This window comes from Eurosta solidaginis, chromosome 3, assembly GCF_040869045.1.
Source record: "Eurosta solidaginis isolate ZX-2024a chromosome 3, ASM4086904v1, whole genome shotgun sequence".
In the NCBI taxonomy this organism is placed as follows: Eukaryota; Metazoa; Arthropoda; class Insecta; order Diptera; family Tephritidae; genus Eurosta; species Eurosta solidaginis.
In genome coordinates, this window is record NC_090321.1 from 264,305,132 (window position 1) to 264,321,551 (window position 16,420).

General features: G+C 32.0%; 1 protein-coding gene across 1 annotated transcript in view; it reads right to left on the reverse strand.

Moving 5' to 3' along the window:
* Nucleotides 1-16,420, reverse strand: part of LOC137246141 (uncharacterized) — a 104,980-nt gene that overhangs the window by 56,839 nt on the left and 31,721 nt on the right. The gene's annotated exons all lie outside the window — the stretch shown is intronic.

The following is a 16,420-nucleotide window of genomic DNA, read 5'->3' on the forward strand; positions in this document are numbered from 1 at the left end:
CTTAATGGTGGGTCTATCTATTTTCCTTTAAGGGCTTACAATTTTCGGTTTCGTGACGAAATTAATATACCATTTAATTTTCATGAAAGGTATAAAAACAGGTAGGTACTTTGTGTGAGGATGCAAAGTTTCAGGTTTTTTGTGGTCTGCGTGTAAAAACTATGACTACGAATCACGTATTTCAACAATATATGACGTAAACGTAACTATTTGATGAAATTTGATGAATTTTGAAGCTTCTAGCCGTAAAAAGGGGGCAAAAATTAGAGTTTATATGGGGTATATAATATATATACCACCTATCTCTATGATTTTTTCAGACAACAATATATGCTATATACGTAAGCTTATGGTGAAATTTGAAGCGTCTAGCTATTAAAAGGGGGCAGAAATTGCGCACAGTTTCTTATCTGAACAATCGGTTGTATGAGATATATACTATATATACCACCGATCTCAATGATTTTTTCAGACAACAATATATGCTATACACGTAAGCATTTGGTGAAATTTGAACATATCTAAACGATTTTTAAGATAAATATAAAATAAAAAATAGGTAGGTAATCTGTGTGAGGATGCAAAGCTTCACGTTTTTCGTGGTCTGCATGTAAAAACTATGACTACGAATCACGTCTTTCAAAAATATATGGCGTAAACGTAACTATCTGATGAAATTTGATGAATTTTGAAGCTTCTAGTCGTAAAAAAGGGGCAAAAATGACAGTTTATATGGGGTATATAATATATTACCACCGATCTCAATGATTTTTTCAGACATCAATATATGCTATACACGTAAGCAATCGGTGAAATTTGAAGCTTATAGCTGTTAAAATGGGGTAGAAATTGCGAAAAGTTTCTTATCTGAACAATCGGTTGTATATATAATATAATTGGTGAAATTTGAAGCTTATAGCTGTTAAAATGAGGCCGAAATCGCAAAAAAAATATATATATACCATATATATATACTATATATACCATCATATATATATTATATATATCACCGATCTCTATGACTTTTTGACACAACAATACATACTATACACGTAAGCAATCGGTGAAATTTGAAGCTTATAGCTGTTAAAATGGGGTAGAAATTGCGAAAAGTTTCTTATCTGAACAATCGGTTGTATGAGATATATACTATATATACAACCGATCTCTATGATTTTTTCAGACAACAATATATGCTATATACGTAAGCAATCGGTGAAATTTGAAGCTTATAGCTGTTAAAATGGGGTAGAAATTGCGAAAAGTTTCTTATGTGAACAATCGGTTGTATGAGATATATACTATATATACAACCGATCTCTATGATTTTTTCAGACAACAATATATGCTATATACGTAAGTATTCTGTGAAATTTGAAGCTTCTAGCTGTTAAAATGGGGCTAAAATTTGCAAAAAAAAAATATATATATATATACTATATATATATACTATATATACCACCGATCTTTATGATTTTTTCAGACAACAATATATGCTATATACGTAAGTATTCGTTGACATTTGAAGCCTCTAGCTCTTAAAATAGGGCAGTAATTACGAAAAGTTCCTTATCTGAACAATCGGTTGTAGGGGATATATACTATATATACGACCGATCTCATCAATTTTTTCAGGCAACAATACGTGCAATATACGAAAGTATATAGTGAAGTTTGAAGCTTCAATCTGTTAAATTGGGTAAGATATTACAAAAATCCTCTTTTTCTGAAAAATCGGTTGTATGGAGGATATATGCTATAGTGGTCCGATCCGGTCGGTTCCGACAAATGTCTAATCGGACACCCAAATACACCCGCTCACCAAATTTTATCAAGATATCTCAAAAATTGAGGGACTAGTTTGCATACAAACAGACAGACGGACAGACGGACATGGCTAAATCAACTCAGCTCTTCAACCTGATTATTTCGGGATACTTAATGGTGGGTCTATCTATTTTCCTTTAAGGACTTACAATTTTCGGTTTCGTGACGAAATTAATATACCATTTCATTTTCATGAAAGGTATAAAAACAGCTGTAAAGAATACGTCTATAGTGGCGTTTGTCCAGGAAGTTTTTCACAGCAGCTGGGATTGAATTCCAGAGACGTGTGGTATTGACAAAGAACTGCCTAGTGGAGGGGCATACCTGAAAGTAGGTACCGATAGAGGCATGAAAGGAGAGAATTATTGAATAAAATTTTATTATATTAAGGAAGTATGACAGGTTTTTTGTGAAAAATATAACGCCAGGCCTTCTGATAGCCAGACAGGTTACATCCCAGAAGTCTAGATCACCAAGCGTAGATATGGTCAATCTTACGTATCCCATAGGCATATCGAGTGACGTGGTTAAAGGTAACCTCAATTTTTTTAGGCAGTTCTTGAGTCGAATTTATTGTAGATCAGATCCGAGTACGTAATAAGGCTTCAAGCCTTTTCTTGATATGAAATGGCGTACAGAGCGTGGACTGCCGTAAGTTGCGCAGAGTACACCTTTCCTACTACGAAGTTGATATAATCGGGATTCAAGGGGTTGATAAGCGCAATACAAAGCTTTTTTAGCTTCAAAGATTCCGCAACACAATTGTCAACTTCACCTACGCGAGGGGCCACTTTTTCAGGGGAGTATTGGATCCTACCTTTTTAAGATATCCAGCATATCATTCCGCCTAATTATCACTGTGTGGTTATTTCCGCGACTGAGAACATTTCGCAATTTGTTGGGACTATTCAAAGATTATTTTCTTTAGGGTCTCGGTACTGTTTCCAAGATCATATATTGGTTTTGCGAATATGTGAAAGATGAACAGACGTTTAAATCCATAACAAATTAACGTCACATTAATACTTAAGGCAAGATCTGGATTATGTCAGCCCTCTTAAGTTGTAAGTGTTGATGTTCAAAATTTAGTGCATTGCTCCCAACTCTGGTTTTGTAGCAGTGTACGATGGAATATTAGCAGCTTGAAAACAAATCAAACTTATTAAGTGTACCATTTGTATTTTTCATTAAAAATACATTCATTGTAAACGTGTCAACTTAATAACACAATTAAACTTTGCAAATACATATGGACAAGCCCTTGGTAACGTATCCGACATTCGCAGGCATTTCAACGTGCATAAAAGAGAACATGAACAGCGGACTGAGCGGATATAACAATATTTGAAGCAACAATTGTGGGTACCTCAAACATGTAAGTAATATATAGGACCATATAAGATGAGGTTCGGGCACGACAAGAAATATAAGTAATTTTTTAATGCTTTGAAAGTATGCCAAACTTAACGAAGCGATGGGAAGGACATAAAGTGAAATAAAGACCCAATGCCCGTATATTTTCGAAATCTGAAATATGTCTTTTTAAAACGCTTAAGTGCGGTTACGGATGCGACACTTTTTCTCAGTGAATTGCACTAAATGACATTGAAAATATTTTAACGATGTACAAATGTTAGTTTTATAGAAGAAATGGAACCAAAGTACAAAATAAATCAAAACTTTAAAGCGACCATATATAATTTTGCTTCCAAAAACACACGAATATAATAAATCTATTGAAATTTGGATAAGATATTCCCATTTAACCATTTCTAGTCGACAAACATGTATATTACATGTATATATTTTCAAGCAGATACTATTCACAAGAAAAATGCAAGCTAGTTTTTACTGCTTTCTTTTGTGCCTTCATATGAAATTCAATTGTTGAATACACCAATAAAACCTACATTAATCTTTAAAATTCATATGTTCTTGAAATCAGAACTGATTTTAGATTTTCCTCTGATAATCCTTTGTAAATAAAGTAAAAAAGAAATACAACAATTTAAATTTTCATCATATTTTGTAAGCTTTCTCTAACATCTCCGAAAATAAATTAACAGTTGATACACTCCTGAAGGCGCAAAATGCCCTCTTTCTGGCAACATATAAATTTTGTTCATTGGCTAAACAGAAATAAAGTTAGAGGCCAATGTATGGATCAACTAATGGAAGAGAAGTAATGGACTTGACAAATTTTAGACGCCAATAAAAATGTTACCCGAACTTTACGGAAAAAATTTAGTAAACAGACCGGTTTAACATCTGAAAGCGTTTTAATTTCAAGTCGACGTTTGTTTACTAGGAAAATAACAAGAATAAGGGCAGGATCAATTTATAAAACCTCCGTTTTCCAAAATTTTTTTTTAATGCTAAATAAAAGCCTAGACAAAATTTTCTTAAAAGCAAAATATAAATCTGGGTTCAACAGCGGAACAGTGTAAAGAAAGGAAGTTATATTTTGTTAGCAAAATATCCAAATTTGCAAAACCGGTTAAACCGGTGATTTCAGAGAATCATGTTTCTCTGTCCAGAATGAGGGGGAAGAATAAACTATTTGATTTCGACATCATACACATATTTGACCTTTAATACCAAGTGATAGATATAAAGTCTGACCACTTTTGATTTTCGGTTCGTGATGGACCTTTTTTGGGATTCGCCCACATATAAATAAACAAACAATTGCAAAGGAATTTGGTTTTGAAAAGGTATAAGAAAATGTTTTGTCAAAGCGGCACTGTTTCATTTCGCCAGAATATCAATAAATATGTACATTTAATTTGTTATTTTCATAGACTAACATCTGTTTGTTCAGCTAATTAAAACAAACAAAAAACAAGTAAGGGTGTTTAAGTTTGGGTGTAACCGAATTTTATATACTCAGCGTGAGTTTGAATTGTACAGTTAATTTCAGATAAATTACTTTTTCGAATTTCGTTACGAGGGATTTATTTATTTTTTTTTTTTTTGAAGCCCTAGCAATGTTTTGTAATGCTTGATCGGAATAGGCACCGCCCATTAAAAAAAATGTCTCCTAATTTTCTCTTACAATAAAACTTGATAAGTGAAATATCATTGATACTAAACTATTTTTCGTTAAGGTATAGCTTATTATACTAGTCTACGACCCTTTTAAAAACCTTTTATATAAAAGTGGGCGTAGTTTTCCTGCTATAAGGAAAACATGTGAACCCAATCTTCTTCGAGTTATGGCTCTCGAAACATAAAACATTTTTTGGTCAAAAATTGTTTTTTTATTTCACTTGCAAAATGAAACACCATAGATATAAAGCTCGTTTTTGCAAAGATATAGCTTATTTTATATAAAAATGGGCGTGGTCCTTCACCGATTTCGTTAAAATTTCTTCGAAGCATTCTTTGTAGTAATGTTGTGAGGAGTGTTGTGAATTTTTTCCTCAGTGAAAAAAGAAGAGTACCAAATTCGTGGCTACTATCTAAAAAGGACCAAAATTGAAAAAAGGACCAACGGAACAATGGGGTTGGAAGGGACCATTTTTGGTCCAAATGGACCAAAGTGCCAACCGTGCTTATGTACAAGGCAACGAAGAAATATCTCACACACACACATGGATTAATCATACAAAGTAGTTACTCACGCATACACATGCATATGGCTATAAGAAAAGCATAAACTACAAATATACATGTACATAGCTGGTAACCAAGCATGACATATAATTGTTCTAACAGACTTTCGCGAAATGACTAGACCTTTGGAGAAATGGGTGAACGAGGAAACCGAGAGTATAAAAACAGCGCAATAATAATTGTACTACTCCCAAAGTAGACTAAAAAAGACCATATTGCAGTACTGAGTATGGAGTTATTTATTGGACAGTTCAGCGATACGAACGTTATCAGAAGGTGCAAAATAAACAGGATTTCCCTAAATTCGTTACAATATTTACATACAAACAAACAAAACTTGCTCATACATATGTACATACCATGTTTCTTTAAGCCATAATTACGTTTGCATAATGCAGCTTTGTCTGTTTCGCTTCCCACTTTTTTTCAGTGTACTGCTGATCAGTGTTGCCATTTTAGCTTTTTTCAAGCTAGACTTAGCTTTTCACCCCGTTTAGCTTGAAAAGTTTCGATTTAGCTTTAAGCTTTTTTTTTAGAAATTTTTAGCTCTTTTATCAAAATTTTAGAAAATCTAGATAAACAGTTTTATGTAGATTCAAATTTAAGAACATTGAATGAATTTGGGCTAGATTTAAAAAATTTGAGGGGCCGAGGAACAGATAATAACGGCATTATGATAGGCAGAAATCGAGACGTAATAACTAATATCATTTTCGTTCCGTGTGTTTGCCACTCGATTCTATGGCAGAGCGAAATTGAATTTTTTGATATCAGAAACGTTTAACTGGGTTTTTATGTCCACACGTAGACAAAAGAGCCAGGCAGTGATACATATATGCTGCGTAAAACGACGAACCCAACCCGTGCAAATGGCATCCACATGAATAAGATAACTCCTTGTTTTTCTGTACATATGTTAACAGGCGTAGTATTTATTTGAAAGATACCGTTGTGTGTAAGGCTTGTAGCTCATATAAAGTAAAACTTACGTAAGGAATTATTATAAGCGATACGGTAGAATATAGCAACTGTATTATAAGGCTTATGAACCAACAAAAGCTTGCTTACATAAGGCCTTCTTAAAAGAAACTCCTTCTGTATTAGAACCTTTTATATAAGGCTTATATTATAGCCCAACCAAAATGAGGCCTACATAGGCTGTTAATAATAACAAGGTTGAATAAGAATTGGTGTACCATAGTACAACAATTTGATCTCCATCTGTAACAGTGTCGATCGATTTATATTTAGTTACTTCACCAGGAATTTGGTTTTGAATGCGATCATTGATATTGTTAACATGATCTTTTTGGGAGCTAAGATTGCTCGTTCGAATAGCGAAAAAAAAATTACATTTAAAATTCTTAATTCTGAAATATGAAAAACCTTCGTCTTTATCGGAGGAACCTATAGCCAACATTTGGTGAGGATTGAAGTTTGGGAAATACGTTTCCACAGGGAACACACACACAGAATTTGATTTTTATAGAAGATGTAGATAGACTGAAGCTACCAAATTTTTTTTAACGGCGGCAGATTACTAAACGTCCAAATGGAATAACAGCCAAACTCAACAATGCAGTCAAACTTTAACTGTTAAAGTAACCTAAGATTATACGGCAGCCATAGTTCTGAAAAATCCCATTTGTAGGAAAGATGCTACGCCCCTTTTTCCCAATTCCACATTTTACTGAAGGTGTTAGGGCTTAACGTCATATAACTCCTTACCTATTTTCACTATCCTACCATTACTACATCCAGAGATATGCAGTATGCTATATTCCAGTTGTATGGGAGGTGCCACCCCCCCCCCCCCTTTTTCCCAATTCCACATTTTCTTGGTGGTGTTAGGGATTGCCCTCATATAACTCCTTCCTGAATTTCAATGTTCTGAGATTTATGCTTTCAGAGTTATGCCGTACCAAAGATTTCTTTTGTATGAGAGGTGCCGCGCCCCTTTTATATATCTAAATTATTTTTAGCCCAAAACCTTCCCGTTGATCGAAGGAACGTATAGCCAAAATTTGGTGATGATTGAAGTGTGGGATATACGTTTCCATAGCGGACACACACACACACAGAATTTGATTTTTATATATGTGACCCGGTCTATGAAAAGGTGGCTTATGACTCAAAAAAGAAATTGCGAGAAACAGCTGTTAACAGCTGTTTTTATTTTTTTTTAGTCATAAGCCACCTTTTCATAGACCGTGTCACATATATAGATAGCGATCTGAGATGATTGCCCAGGAACTTACATACCAAATTTCAATAAGATACCTCAAAATTTACTCAAGTTATCGTGTTAACGGACAGACGGGCGGACGGACATGGATAAGTTTTGAATCCAGGCGTTTCTATTCCAGTTTCTATTTTTAGATTTTTGAACCCTTTTGCTTTTGTTTTGAGCCCAGAAGTGACTACAAGTTCGTATTTTTGGGTTTTTTGAAACTTTTTATACTCAGCTGAGCAGAGCTCACAGAGTATATTAATTTTGTTCGCATAACGGTATACCGTAACGGTATAAACTAATCGAGATAGATGTAGACTTCTATATATCAAAAAGATCTGGGCGAAAAAAGAAATTCATTTAGCCATGTTCGTCCGTCCCTCCGCCCGTCCATCTGTCCGTAAACACGATAACTTGAGTAAATTTTGAGATATCTTAATGAAATTTGGTATGTAAGTTCCTGACCACTCATCTCAGATCGCTATTTAAAATGGACGAAATCGAACTATAACCTTTCCCACTTTTTCTATATCGAAAATTTCTAAAAACCGAAAAAGTGCGATAATTCATTACCAAGACTTATGACGCAGAAGAGAAAGTTAGTAAAGTTTTAGACAATGGGCTTGGCACCGCCCACTTTTAAAAGAAAGTAATTAAAAAGTTTTGCAAGCTGTAATTTAGCAGTCGTTGAAGATATCATGATGAAATTTGGTAGCAACGTTACTCCTAGTATTGTATGAGTGCTGAATAAAAATCAGCAAAATCGATGGCGAGCACGCCCACTTTAAAAAGTCAAGAACTTCACAATACTGCTACTTCTCGACAGATAGCGTGCTTAAATCAAACTCATTGCTGATTGCTCAGATTACGCTCTTTTATACTCTTCGATTTCCTCGTTCCATATTTCTAGGCCCTTCTGTTCCTAGAATTTACTAGTTAGTTATCAGCCATAAAATTACCAGCTATAACTACGTTTATAGCTTCTCATATGCGCGTGCATATGTAAGTAATACTTGCACAAATTATTGCCTACTTTTGCGAGTATCTCAGATATATGCATGTGTTTGTGCATTGCTCTCCGCTGCTTGTCCATACATAGAGATAATGATGCTTAGTGTTGGCTTAGAGATGATAGTATCTCTTAGTGTTGCTAATATTTGTCACAATATCTTTACAGTATCTAAGTAAATTATGTCAACATTCAACTCTAGTAATGGTGTAACAAAATACAAAAATAAAAGAAAATTTCAAAATGGGCATGGCTTTTCCCTTTTTCATTTAATTTTTCTAGAATACTTTTAATGACATAAGTCGAAAAACAAAAAGGACGTGTGGCACTCGGGGACTACCGCGGTAAAGCTATTGCATATTATCAACTTATGCAATTATAATATTTATGCAACATTTTATTTTCTTTGATATTAATTCAAGTTTTGTCTTTGATATTAATTCAAGTTAACCTTTTTAAGCGTGGTGACCGATAAGAAAACAAATTTTTTACTTTTATTGAATAAATGAGAAGTTAATATTTAACTTTCACTTTAACTTTAACTTTAATTTTTTTTTTTAACTTTAACTTTCACTTTAACTTTAATATTCACTTTAACTTTAACTTTATTTTTAACTTTAACTTTAACTCTAACTTTAACGTTAACTTTAACTTTAACTTTAACTTTAACCTTAACTTTAACTTTAATTTTAACTTCAACTTTAACTTTAAATTTAACTTTAACTTTAACTTTATCTTTAACTTTTACTTTTACTTTAACTTTAACTTTATCTTTAACTTTAACTTTAACTTTAACTTTAACTTTAACTTTAACTATAACTTTAACTTTAACTTTAACTTTGACTTTAACTTTAACTTTAACTTTAACTATTGTTTTTGTTTTTATCGGCCTAACTTTAACTTTAACTTAAATTTTGACTTTAACTTTAACTGTAAATTTAACTTTAAATTTAACTTTAACTTTAACCTTAACTTTAACTTTGACTTTAACTTTAACTTTAACCTTAGCTTTAACTTTAACTTTAACTTTAACTTTCATTTTAACTTTAACTTTATTTTTAACTTTAACTTTCGCTTTAACTTTAACATTCACTTTAACTTTGACTTTAGCTTTAACTTTAACTTCAACTTTAAATTTAACTTTAACTTTAACTTTAACTTTAATTTTAACTTTAACTTTAACTTTAACTTTAACTTTGACTTTGACTTTAACTTTAACTATAACTTTAACTTTAACCTTAACTTTAACTTTAACTTTAACTTCAACTTTAACTTTAACTTTAACTTTAACTTTAACTTTCGCTTTAACTTTATTTTTAACTTTAACTTTCGCTTTAACTTTAACATTCACTTTAACTTTGACTTTAGCTTTAACTTTAACTTCAACTTTAAATTTAACTTTAACTTTAACTTTAATTTTAACTTTAACTTTAACTTTAACTTTAACTTTGACTTTAACTTTAACTATAACTTTAACTTTAACCTTAACTTTAACTTTAACTTTAACTTCAACTTTGACTTTAACTTTAACTTTAACTTTAACTTTAACCTTAACTTTAACTTTAACTTTAACTTTCGCTTTAACTTTAACTTTATTTTTAACTTTAACTATAAATTTAACTTTCGCTTTAACTTTAACATTAACTTTAACTTTAACATTCACTTTAACTTTGACTTTAGCTTTAACTTTAACTTCAACTTTAAATTTAACTTTAACTTTAACTTTAATTTTAACTTTAACTTTAACTTTAACTTTGACTTTAACTTTAACTATAACTTTAACTTTAACCTTAACTTTAACTTTAACTTTAACTTCAACTTTGACTTTAACTTTAACTTTAACTTTAACTTTAACCTTAACTTTAACTTTAACTTTAACTTTAACTTTCGCTTTAACTTTAACTTTATTTTTAACTTTAACTATAAATTTAACTTTCGCTTTAACTTTAACATTAACTTTAACTTTAACTTTGACTTTAACTTTAACTATAACTTTAATTTTAACCTTAACCTTAACTTTAACTTTAACTTCAACTTTGACTTTAACTTTAACTTTAACTTTAACTTTAACTTTAACCTTAACTTTAACTTTAACTTTCGCTTTAACTTTAACTTTATTTTTAACTTTAACTTTAACTTTAACCTTAGCTTTAACTTTAACTTTAACTTTCATTTTAACTTTAACTTTATTTTTAACTTTAACTTTCGCTTTAACTTTAACATTCACTTTATCTTTGATTTAGCTTTAACTTTAACTTCAACTTTAAATTTAACTTTAACTTTAACTTTAATTTTAACTTTAACTTTAACTTTAACTTTGACTTTAACTTTAACTATAACTTTAACTTTAACCTTAACTTTAATTTTAACTTTAACTTCAACTTTGACTTTAACTTTAACTTTAACTTTAACCTTAACTTTAACTTTAACTTTAACTTTATTTTTAACTTTAACTTTCGCTTTAACTTTAACATTCACTTTAACTTTGACTTTAGCTTTAACTTTAACTTCAACTTTAAATTTAACTTTAACTTTAACTTTAATTTTAACTTTAACTTTAACTTTAACTTTGACTTTAACTTTAACTATAACTTTAACTTTAACCTTAACTTTAACTTTAACTTCAACTTTGACTTTAACTTTAACTTTAACCTTAACTTTAACTTTAACTTTAACTTTAACTTTCGCTTTAACTTTAACTTTATTTTTAACTTTAACTATAAATTTAAATTTCGCTTTAACTTTAACATTCACTTTAACTTTAACTTAAACTTTAACTTTAACTTTAACTTTAACGCTAACTTTAGCTTTAACTTTAACTTTAACTTTAACTTTAACTCTAACTATAACTTTAACTTTAACTTAAACTTAAACTTTGACTTTAACTTTAACTTTAACTTTAACTTTAACTGTAAATTTAACTTTAAATTTAACTTTATCTTTAACCTTAACTTTAACTTTGACTTTGACTTTAACTTTAACTTTACCTTTAACTTTAACTTTAACCTTATCTTTAACTTTAACTTTAACTTTAAATTTAACTTTAACTTTAACCTTAACTTTAAGTTTAACTTTAACTTTGACTTTAACTTTAACTTTATTTTTAACTTTAACTTTCGCTTTAACTTTAACTTTCGCTTTAACTTTAACATTCACTTTAACTTTAACTTTAACTTTATGATCCGTGGTGGGCGTGAGCTTAGCACCTGCTAACAAGCCAACCTAATATAAACGCACGCAAGTCATTTTCTGTCAAAAATGTCTCATGCACATACAACTTGTATGAGAGCAACTCAAATTGAGTTTGCTGCGTGAAAACCTAACTCGATTTCCAATTTTTGTTCTGCGTGACATTTAGATTTGACGTTTGCACACATGCTTTACATTGTCGCAACATATGCTTATTTGGGTTAGGGCAAAAAACGCCGGTTGTTTGCGTGCGCTAAAAAAACGCACATGCCAACCTAATATAAACGCACGCAAGTCATTTTCTGTCAAAAATGTCTCATGCACATACAACTTGTATGAGAGCAACCCAAATTAAATTTGCTGCGTAAAAACCTAACTCGATTTCCAATTTTTGTTCTGCGTGACATGTAGATTTGACGTTTGCACACATGCTTTACATTGTCGCAACGCATGCTTATTTGGGTTAGGGCAAAAAACGCCGGTTGTTTGCGAGCGCTAAAAAAAGGCAGTGCGGGCAGTGCGGTTTTATTAGGTTGGCTTGTAAGCGACCATATATGTATACGATAAGCGATAGCGCAATGGCTACTTCGTGAAAATCAAGGACAGCTCTTTTAGTTTGATTTCGATGGTCGTACGGTGAAGAAGTGCCGTACGCGCGCGTAAAACAGAGTACCAAAGTGTGCGTGTGACACATATTCACCGTTCAAGCATTGAAATCATTGTTTACTATATAGTTTGGCAGCTTAAGTAGAGGTTATGTTGCGAATAGAGTGGAAGGCAGTGGACTAGGCAGTCGAATGTCATATAATGAAGGAATGGTGTTCGGAGATTTTTCAAAGTTAAAAAAAAAAATGATAAAGGCTTTAATATAAATAAAACTATTGTTTTAAAAGCAACAAAAACCACATATATATTCTGTATACATAAATTTGTAAGGATTATCTCACTTTAAAATTTGAATTAAGTAATCTAAAGTTTTGTTTTGAAACTGAGTCGAGAACTGTGCGTGTGAATGTGCGAATTTTCACCGATCAGCTGTTAGTTGCGCTACTTGGTAAAATTTACAATGATTGAAATCAAACTAAATAAATAATTGATTTTGCTTTCGTGCTCGTTACGCGTTCGTGTTTACTAACACATTCTCAATTTGGTAACCGTGTAAATGTAGTGGTGCCCACCGCTGTTTATGATAGAGATCCAATTTTATGTATTTGGCCTGTTGCTAACACCGAACCTTTACGAAACTTTTCGAACCTTTTCGAGCCTTTTCGGATCTTCTTTGACAAATATCCGTTACGGTTTTTTTGATTTAGTCGCCAAGCCCGCCATAAAATCTATGCAATAGCTTAAAAGTTATCAACCCTTGTGAAATTTGGTAAGAGTATAGCTTCTATGACGATAACTGTTTTCTTTGAAAATGGGCGAAATCGGTTGAAGTCACGCCCAGTTTTTATACACAGTCGACCGTCTGTCCTTCCGCTCGGCCGTTAACGCTTTAAATTGAGCAAAAATCGATATATCTTTACTAAATTTAGTTCACGTACTTATCTGAATTCACTTTATCTTGGTATTAAAAGTGGGCGAAATGACTATGACCACGCCCACTTTTTCAAATATCGAAAAATTAGAAATATGCCATAATTCTTTACCAAATACGAAAAAAAGGATCAATCATGGAGATTGGATTGGTTTTTATGGCTCTTACGATATTAAGTACAAGAAAATGAAAAAGTTCTGCAGGGCGAAATCAAAAGCTCTTGGAATCATGGCAGGAATACTCGTACTGTTCGTAGTATTACATATATAAGACAGATGATGTTTGGGTCACCCTGGTTCACATTTTGGTCGATATCTCGAAAACGCCTTCGCATATACAGCTAACGGCCACTACCTTTTAAAACCCTCATTAATACCTTTAATAATATATAATATCGTACAAACACATTATAGAGTCACACCTGGTCCACCTTTATCGCGATATCTCGAAAAGGCGTCCACCTATAGAACTATGGCCCACGCTCTTTTAAAATACTCTTTAATACCATCCATTTGATACCCATGTCATACAAACACATGATGATTTTCCCTTATTTTTTCTTCAAAGCTCTCAGCTGAGTATGTAATGTTCGGTTACACCCGAACTTAGCCTTACTTACTTGTTTGGTTTTGTTTTAAAACAGTTTTAATATTTTTAACTTATTGTTTAAACAAGTTATAAATTGAAATTGAAAAAAATTAAAAAAGACAATATTAAATTGAGAGGTTTCCAATTTAGTAGCGACATTTTTCAAAAAGTCAATTCAAAAACAAAAATCAAACCACCACTGTATATAAATAGCGGCTAAAAAACTTGTCTTGCTTTAGTTACTTTATACTTAACGAGCAGCGCAAAACGTGAGGAAGAAAAATGAATTTCGCAATCCTGGTTGTCGTAATTAGTGGTCTTTTGACCCATATAAATTTTCAAACTGGCGATTATTTCGTAAATATATTTGATGGAAACCGCTATCATTGCAGTGGTTCACTAGTCAGTATGCAAATAGTGATCAAAGCTGCGGTGTGCACTTATTTAGATAAAAGTGTAATAAACGTTGCACGTGGTGAAATACCTTTACGCCGACCACTTCGCAAAGTGAAGGATATACATTATCAAAATATTAATTCAGAATACAAAAAAGGCAAATATGATGTAGCTGGAATTGAACTAGAGACACCCTTTCCAAATAATTATTTTATTGAACCAATATCACTTTGCGAAAAAGAACTTTCGTTGCAAAAAAAGATGAAAACTAGACTATGGGCTTTACAATCAATACATAGTGATCGTTGCCAAGAGGCAGAATATGACGTAACTATAATAGAACCAGAGATCTGTACGGATTACCACGAAGGAGAAAAAATTTATTGTACTATATGTGGCGAAGAAGTGTATTATGGATATGCTGGAGGACCGGGCGTCGTGAATGGACAACTTTGTGCGGTGGGAATATATTCGGGAATCCGAGAAAATACGAAACTTTATATAAATGTAGCTGATGCACAAATTAGAAGCTTCATACAAAATTTGATTCATAATGAAAAATCTGGAAGATGTTTCAATGAATGAATTATTACTATATCTCGACTGAACGCTCCATTTCAGATTTATGTATTTCATAAACGTCTCAGCTCACGTCAAAATATCTTGAATTTAAACTTATATGGGGCGTTTTGGAATAAAATACTGAAGGGTGGTCCCATGAGAAAGTTAACTTTGATGCGAAAAAAATTTATCTTATAAACTGGTTATAGTATGTATACAAAAATAAATTTAACCTTTAAATAGTTTTCAATTTCTTTTATTCTTTTTAAAATAAAATATGTAATTAACTTTTTCAATAAGGTTGAAATAGTATGTTCTATTATACGATTTGTTGTGTTTTTTGCTGGTATCGTTTGATGTACCTGTTGGTCCGTGTGTTTTGTTTGCGTTTGATGGTTTGGTACACCTAATAGGTGTTTCCGTTCTTTAGGTGTGCTCGCCGTTTGAACATTTTTAATAATTTTTATAGCCTGATACGTTTATGTTCTCTTAATTTTATAAGCTTAAAGGCGGTAGGTAAATTAAAACACAATGTTTAAAATTGCATTAGTTTTTAATTTGTCTATATTCAGGCTTCAATCTGAAACCATCTTCAGGACTGTTGGTAAACACAAATATGTAAAAAGGAACATTAATTTTGGATAATGGTCATTAAAAATTATTTATGGAACTAGGTATACATATAAACGAAACACAACTTACACATATGATAATGCTTGATCGACCGATCATATGTTCGAAAACAAAAGTAAAATAAACATAAAAATGTACATATATAGTTTTAGGTACCACAAAAGCAGTAATCTGCATCCACCTGAAAGACTACAGGCCTATTAGTTTGACATCTTTTCTACACAAAACCCTAGAGAGATTGATATATGTGTATTTAAAATCAAAAATTAACGTGGAATTATTCTCTTCAGCACAACATGCTTACACCAAAGGCAAGTCTGTCGATACTGCATTGCATAGGGTGGTTATGAATATAGAGAAGGCCCTGGAACACCAGGAATATGCCCTATGTATTTTTCTGGACATTTCCGGAGCTCTCAACAATGTCTCGAAAAGAGAAATCATGGACAGTCTCAACTCGATTGAAGTCCATCCAGCTTTAGCGAATTTGGTGGGTTCCATGTTAAGCTGCAGAATGATCACATCGCAATGGGGTCTGTGCGAGGCAAAGAAAGCTGTCAACAGAAGAACGCCGCAGGGCTAGGTTTTATCACCAATGCTGTGGACGCTGGTTATAAACCAATTGCTTAATGTTCGGAGGACTATACAAATACTGCAACATAGCAGCCGAATTTCTGATGAGATGAATAATTTGGCGCACTCCAAAGTGTTCAGCAATTAACAATTAAATAAAAAACATCTTTATTAAAATTACTTTTCACAGATATCGCTATGTTATTTTTTAATAGACTCATGTTATTTTAAAGCCTGAATTGGGAGCAGTTGAGCGGGTGTT